The following is a 7,675-nucleotide window of genomic DNA, read 5'->3' as shown; positions in this document are numbered from 1 at the left end:
CTAGCTATCAGATGATTTAGTTGTAACAAAATCAAATTCAACTGTGTGAAAATGTGTTCCTGGTATTTGGGGTACTCAACATTTTTTTATGAATTATACTCAAACTTTTTAAATTGAAGTTTGCACTACCCACATAGAGATACATTTATTTGAACCAATCATATGTTGCTAGAAGAAGAAAATGATTGTGATAGGTACATGTATAGTAAACAATCACTGAAGACACACAATAAATTTAATACAGAAAAGGAACTGGAGACGTTAATATTTGTGAAAGAGAATCTTCATCGTCTCAAGTTGAATCACAATGGCAGAAGAGAATTATCATTATTTGCCACCAAGTGATCAAAACCGCCTTCCGTACCAACAGAACAACCCACCCGCTACTCCATGGAACTGGCAAGCAAGGCACACAAGGCCACATTACCATCGGCATCCGGCACCACTCAGACCAAGCCCTCGGGCCATGTTCCACCCAATGTCCAATCAATATCCACCTCATCTGGGTGTTGAATCATCCAACTCTATCTCGGGTGTACATCCTCAACTGATACAAATGTACACAAACAATTTCAGTGTACCACCTCCCGTTATGCCTAGCACACCTACGACTTGGTTACATCATTTGGGTAATATATTGTGTTTGGTGGCTATTCGGCAAAGAAATTCCTGAAAATTGCCATCAACAACAACTTTTTACAGAAAAAATGACATGGTACCTATGTACCTACATTTTTTTTGTACAATGTACCCTACTCATCTTTCTTAGGTACCTAGCCAAATCTAAACAAAAGTGGATCCATCAGATAGAATGGAAAATCATTATTTGGATATTTTTTCATTTCCAGGCATTGTTCTTGTCAATCTTCAACTATCTCAGTCTCTGCTCAATGAATTACTCAAGTAAATCATTACCTGTGCTCGGAAAGAAAAATCAATGTTGTTCCCACATCCTCAAGAATTCAATACATCTTTTGTCTAGCTATCAGATGATTTAGTTGTAACAAAATCAAATTCAACTGTGTGAAAATGTGTTCCTGGTATTTGGGGTACTCAACATTTTTTTATGAATTATACTCAAACTTTTTAAATTGAAGTTTGCACTACCCACATAGAGATACATTTATTTGAACCAATCATATGTTGCTAGAAGAAGAAAATGATTGTGATAGGTACATGTATAGTAAACAATCACTGAAGACACACAATAAATTTAATACAGAAAAGGAACTGGAGACGTTAGTATTTGTGAAAGAGAATCTTCATCGTCTCAAGTTGAATCACAATGGCAGAAGAGAATTATCATTATTTGCCACCAAGTGATCAAAACCGCCTTCCGTACCAACAGAACAACCCACCCGCTACTCCATGGAACTGGCAAGCAAGGCACACAAGGCCACATTACCATCGGCATCCGGCACCACTCAGACCAAGCCCTCGGGCCATGTTCCACCCAATGTCCAATCAATATCCACCTCATCTGGGTGTTGAATCATCCAACTCTATCTCGGGTGTACATCCTCAACTGATACAAATGTACACAAACAATTTCAGTGTACCACCTCCCGTTATGCCTAGCACACCTACGAGTTTGTTTGAACCACCTCAAGGGTATTACTCGGGAAGTCCCATGTACACACTATCTAGTCAGAACATACCTCAGCCTGAATTGCACTCTCCAGTATACTATCATCAGCCACGGTTCAGGTTTCATAGTCCCGGTGAAAGATTCCGACATAGTTCACCATCACCACATCACAATGAACATTACCCACAGTATGGTCGGACACCAGTGCATAACTCATATGAATCGGAGAGCATAGAATCACATCAAAGCCCTTATTTTGATACATTGGTGAGAAGAGGCAGCCAGACGGAAGTTAGAGAACAAGATAGAAGACCAACAAAAGAGTCAAGTGATGTAGATATTGGAAGAAATCAATGTTGTGAAGGTAATTTAGAATTATTATTATTTAATGGCCACACATTCAAATATGAATTATGACATTGTTTGACACCAGTGTTACAGAATTGGTTTTTAAGTTGTTTTTATCCCCCTCCCCCATTATTTAATTGAATCACTACAAAAATTAATGCATGGGTGGCTTTATCTATATTTATAGAAGAGTAACCCTGTAAAGGGTTTCTTCATTTTCAGTCTGCTTGATAATAAACAAGGTCTATTTTTTTTTTTTTTTCCACAGGAGGAGACAGGGAAATCACCAATAGCATCAGTGAAACTGAAACTGATTCTGATATGACACCAAGCAAGAGTTCCAGTTGAACCACCTCAAGGGTATTACTCGGGAAGTCCCATGTACACACTATCTAGTCAGAACATACCTCAGCCTGAATTGCACTCTCCAGTATACTATCATCAGCCACGGTTCAGGTTTCATAGTCCTGGTGAAAGATTCCGACATAGTTCACTATCACCACATCACAATGAACATTACCCACAGTATGGTCGGACACCAGTGCATAACTCATATGAATCGGAGAGCATAGAATCACATCAAATGGCCCACATATATATTATCATCCAATGAGAAATCTTCCCAAGTCTATATTGAACATTTTTGATAATTTCATCCAAACTGGACAGTTTGTGAGTTAGGGTAAAACTAGGGTAAATGGACAAACTAAATGCAAAATTGAATTGAAACTTTCATTGAAAGAGGTCCTTTCAGGGCTGAAGCTTTGGATAATCAAAAGCACGAATAGAAGGAATCACAACAAACAAAGAGCACAGTACCTATTATCAAAATTATTGATGAAAGTGTACCTATTGTCACAATTATTGATGTAAGTGAACACAATAAAAGAGGTCTTTTAAAGCTTTTGATATAATGGGACTTTTTTCAAATACCTACATACAACACAAAAACTGATAATGTTTTATTTTAATAGAACATTGTTCATTGTTGTTGTAGTAGCTCTGTGAAAGTAAGTACCCTGTCCTTTTCCTCTTACTAATTTTGTTGGATAGGAGGAGAATAAGAGTAGTAGCAGTAGTTGAAGTAAAATAAATAAATACCTAGGTATATGTAAATAAAATATGTAGGTAATAATATAAAGATTGCCTAGGACACCCTACTTCTATTCAATTCCATTGTATTCAGATGATCTTTGTTCTTTTCAAATATTCCACCTATCTACTAAGCAACACCAATATACAAGCAATCTTCCCAGTGCTTACTTAAATCAGGGTCACACTGAATATTCAACCTTGATTTCATATCTCAACAGTATCAGGCAACCTAGCTAAGGTGTTCACACCACTAGCCAGTGTGCAATGCATAGCAGTGGTTAAGACTGAGGTTTTGTAATCCAAGAATCATAGGATCAAGGCCAAGAACAGGCAGTAAAAATTTAAATATATTGATGTGTACGGTCAATAATTTTCAAGTTAAAAAACGTCTTATGAGCAAGCTACAGCTTTAAACTTTGAATAGGTTAATGGTAATGGTAGGTAATAAGCAGAGGGCCTTTGAACTTTTATCAAAAGGCTTTAAGTAAAAGAATGAAAAGAGATAGGTAATTCATTTCAAAATTCGATCAGACTGGATTTCTGAAAAGTTGGGAGGGAGGGGGGGTTCCTACGATGCTCTTCTATGTACAAATGTGGCCCGCAAAGTACCTGCCAATGTAGCATGTGGTCCGCGTACACATGGAAGTTGGAAACCCCTGGTCTAGGCATTGCCTTGCCCTTGGGATCAATTTAATTTGAAGATACCATTAATTCACTGATGAAAACTTGTAATGAAACAATAAACATCCCAACATTGAAGGCAAAAGGAGGACAGGATAGGAGAAAGAAAGCTGTTCCAAGAACAAGCCTTATCTGTTAAAGATTGCCTTGGGCGGGAAAAGAAACCTGTGACCTAGTGCTTTGTGCTAACAGTGGCTTTATGTTTGATTTATTTTCAAATTTCAGATGTTCCCACCCTTACCATAAACTTCCCGGATCCTGAAATTACCTTTGTAATGAAACAATAAACATCCCAAAATTGAAGGCAAAAGGAGGACAGGATAGGAGAAAGAAAGCCGTTCCGAGAACAAGCCTTATCTGTTTAGGATAAAGATTGCCTGGGGCGGGAAAAGAAACCTGTGACCTAGTGCTAACAGTGGCTTTATGTTTGATTTATTTTCAATTTTCAGATGTTCCCACCCTTACCATAAACTTCCCGGATCCTGAAATTACCGAAGAGTATGTAATGAGCCTGCATCCTGATATTCAATGTGTATACTTCCATGTAAGTAACACTACTTTTTTGTTGTTGGTCAGTCAGAAAGTATTAAAAAAATGGGTTTTGTATAAATATATATTTTGAGACCTTGCTGGGAATACCCACTTGGTTACAGAGGTTTATTTATTTTTTTTTTTTTTAATTAGTGTTTCACCGCCGTTTTTATTTCGTAGCAATGAAACAACAGGTTGATTTTCTTGGTGACTTCTCAGAGCACATGTCAGAAAGTATTAAAAAAATGGGTTTTGTATAAATATATTTTGAGATTCTCCGTCAGCTCCCATGGCGTAGTGGTCACTGCGCTCGCCTTGCACGCGGAAGACCCGGGTTCGACTCCCGGCGGGGTCAAGAAATTTGTATCATGCAAATGATTGATACCGTGACTGGCTGTTGCGGGGCCCACTCAGCCTCGTGAGGAAAATACACCTACAAGTTTGTTTGAACCACCTCAAGGGTATTACTCGGGAAGTCCCATGTACACACTATCTAGTCAGAACATACCTCAGCCTGAATTGCACTCTCCAGTATACTATCATCAGCCACGGTTCAGGTTTCATAGTCCCGGTGAAAGATTCCGACATAGTTCACCATCACCACATCACAATGAACATTACCCACAGTATGGTCGGACACCAGTGCATAACTCATATGAATCGGAGAGCATAGAATCACATCAAAGCCCTTATTTTGATACATTGGTGAGAAGAGGCAGCCAGACGGAAGTTAGAGAACAAGATAGAAGACCAACAAAAGAGTCAAGTGATGTAGATATTGGAAGAAATCAATGTTGTGAAGGTAATTTAGAATTATTATTATTTAATGGCCACACATTCAAATATGAATTATGACATTGTTTGACACCAGTGTTACAGAATTGGTTTTTAAGTTGTTTTTATCCCCCTCCCCCATTATTTAATTGAATCACTACAAAAATTAATGCATGGGTGGCTTTATCTATATTTATAGAAGAGTAACCCTGTAAAGGGTTTCTTCATTTTCAGGCTGAAGATGATGTCCTGAGCTCACCTAGTAAGATTGATTCAATTCAATTGTATTTATTACAATAATATGGTATGTTACATGTAATTTACAAAGTTTTTTTTTTTTTTTTTTTAATCTGCCTGTATGAGATAATACGAGGGGGGATAAAATAATATCAAAATATAGAATTAAACATTTACCTACATATTTACGTACCTAGCTATTAGGAATAAAATATTTTTCAACTTGATTTGAGAACATACTATAAGATACTGACAGATCAAGCTTTTCACTGTAAATATTGTAAATTTTTAGTAGATTGAAAAGAGGTGATAGGTCAGAATGGCTGTGGGAAGGAATTTCAAAGAAGTTTATCGGATTATAGGTTCTGGTTCTGTTGCACGGGATTTTAAAGTGAATACTACCAACCAAATCCATTGAAACTGTGGCGCTCACAACAACACTCAACACAAATATAATCTTACATAGAAAACGCAGGTTCTCGTTTCTCCACAATTTCCATCTCTGAAGTATAAATAACACTTCCAAATTCCTGGCCAGCACCTGAGAGCTATGTCTAACTGATGAGTTCCAATAAGAACGAAACGCGTGCGGCTGCTCCCAGGTGTTGGCTAAAAATCTATTTGACCAGAGATGATTTTATAAAGGGTCAGTAAGGATTGGATTTCATGTCTGTTTTCAATGGATTGGAGGCAAAGGTTTTCACGTAGATCTGAGTGAGATATGCCCTCAGCCCTCAGGATATGCTGGGTAGAGACGTCTGGTGAACAATGCTTTCCCCAATATCTTCCAATCTGGCACCACCAGGGATGATGCCCAATTGCCCATCATGCTAATTGCATTGCCTCTTTGTATTTCAACGGAAATTTTTTGAATGAGAAAATTTCTTGAGCTTTTGTCACCTTTTCGTGGAGTCAATCCTTTTATGTACGTTATATCTTATCATCTTATCTTACACTCTTATATTCCAGGATCACATGAACGAGGCATATTTCCAATCTCAGTTCCCCGCAGTATGTCACGTCACGGTAACTAATACTAATAAGCTGGGAACTATGCGAGGGAGACGAGGAGGAATGGACAGGTCTGCTCTGTTGCATTTCGGTTCTGTACAGGACTCTTTGGATGCACTCAGGATAGGTGAGTGGGGTCATCATCATTGACTAAAGGCATTGCCTTGTCGGTGTAGCCACTGTTCACGATGCATTGCCAAATTCTTCATTTCACCATAAGATTTGCAGTCCATGGTTAATAGGATGTCTTGGAAGTAGTTCTTTCTCGGTCGTCCTCTTGCTTTTTTGCCCTCTATTCTGCCTTCAAAAATATTACTGATGAACTGATTGTGATTGTGGTGAGTGGGGTGGGTGGTATAAATGGAGCTGGACTCCTCAAAAGAGCCTGAAACTAGCTAAACTTTTTTTAATACTTTTATTAATATCACTATCCCTTTTGTTTTGCCGTTTCAGAATGAAAAAGGCAAATATAATTAAAAAAAAAAAAAATTGATTTTGTCACAAGAGTTACATCTGGTTGTACCCCTTAGTATGTGTGCCCACCAGAGAACCGACAATCGACCATAGCCTAGTACCTAGTATCTAAATTAGCAGGAGATTCCAGGCTCCGTTGTGGACACCCTGGTGCAAAGGTTGTTATTCTAGGCTAGGGTCTATGGTCGCCGTTGTGGATGTGCATTTCTACAGTGACTTTTAGCCCCTTGAACAATTAACCATCATTAATCTCATTCTCTCCCCAGGAGCTCCTGCTATGATGGAATCCAGTCAGAGGAAAATGACGGTGCGGTGCAGAAGAATCAAAGCCCCCAGGTCTAGAACAGATGATACTAGTAGTATACTGGATAGCAGCAGCTCCGTTTGTACAGGTAATAGATCAGTTGTGCTTACTTGGGTGATGTTTCAAAGTCATAGAGCAGGAAAAATGAGGACCAACGGAATTTTTCTTTTTGTTCTACGATTTTTAGATCCCGAAATAAATCGATTTAAAAAATACTGGTAAATCGTGAACTTTGACGTCACGGCATACGCTCCCGTAGGCGAAGACGTCACATCAAATGTCCCGAGCAAAGCTCCTTCGCAGGCAACGCATTAATGTGTTTGTGCGCATACGTTTCTGCGCAGTTCTTTCTGCTCCTCCGCTAGCGCGCTTGCATAGTGGCGCTACCTAACGGACGAAAAAAACAACTGCGTAAAGTCTGACGTCACACATATTTGAACTCTTTCATTAGAACGGAAAATAAAAATTGAATTTTCGACCTTTTACAGTTATTTTCTCGGAGTTTTGACCTCAGATTTGGATTATTCCCAACTTTTTAGTCCGTCCTTCCTTTATTATTACAATAGTAATAAAAAGGTATAAGGGACGGACTATTGTATTCGCTTCGGTGTCTGTCAGTCGGTCTGTCGGTC

General features: G+C 38.6%; 1 long non-coding RNA gene across 1 annotated transcript; it reads right to left on the bottom strand.

The window, feature by feature from the left end:
• Nucleotides 1-289: 289 nt before the first annotated feature.
• Nucleotides 290-2,512, bottom strand: LOC113470518. The gene is made up of 3 exons (XR_003393554.1): nucleotides 2,290-2,512; nucleotides 1,584-1,604; nucleotides 290-605 (listed from the first exon to the last, which is right to left on the bottom strand). It is a non-coding gene; the product is annotated as an uncharacterized LOC113470518 (long non-coding RNA).
• Between the last annotated feature and the right edge of the window lie 5,163 nt (nucleotides 2,513-7,675).

The sequence above is a fragment of the Diaphorina citri genome, unplaced genomic scaffold (genome assembly GCF_000475195.1).
Source record: "Diaphorina citri unplaced genomic scaffold, Diaci psyllid genome assembly version 1.1 scaffold1645, whole genome shotgun sequence".
NCBI classification, from domain to species: domain Eukaryota; kingdom Metazoa; phylum Arthropoda; class Insecta; order Hemiptera; family Psyllidae; genus Diaphorina; species Diaphorina citri.
Note: the sequence above shows the minus strand (reverse complement) of the source record. Positions and strands in the feature narration are given on the sequence as shown.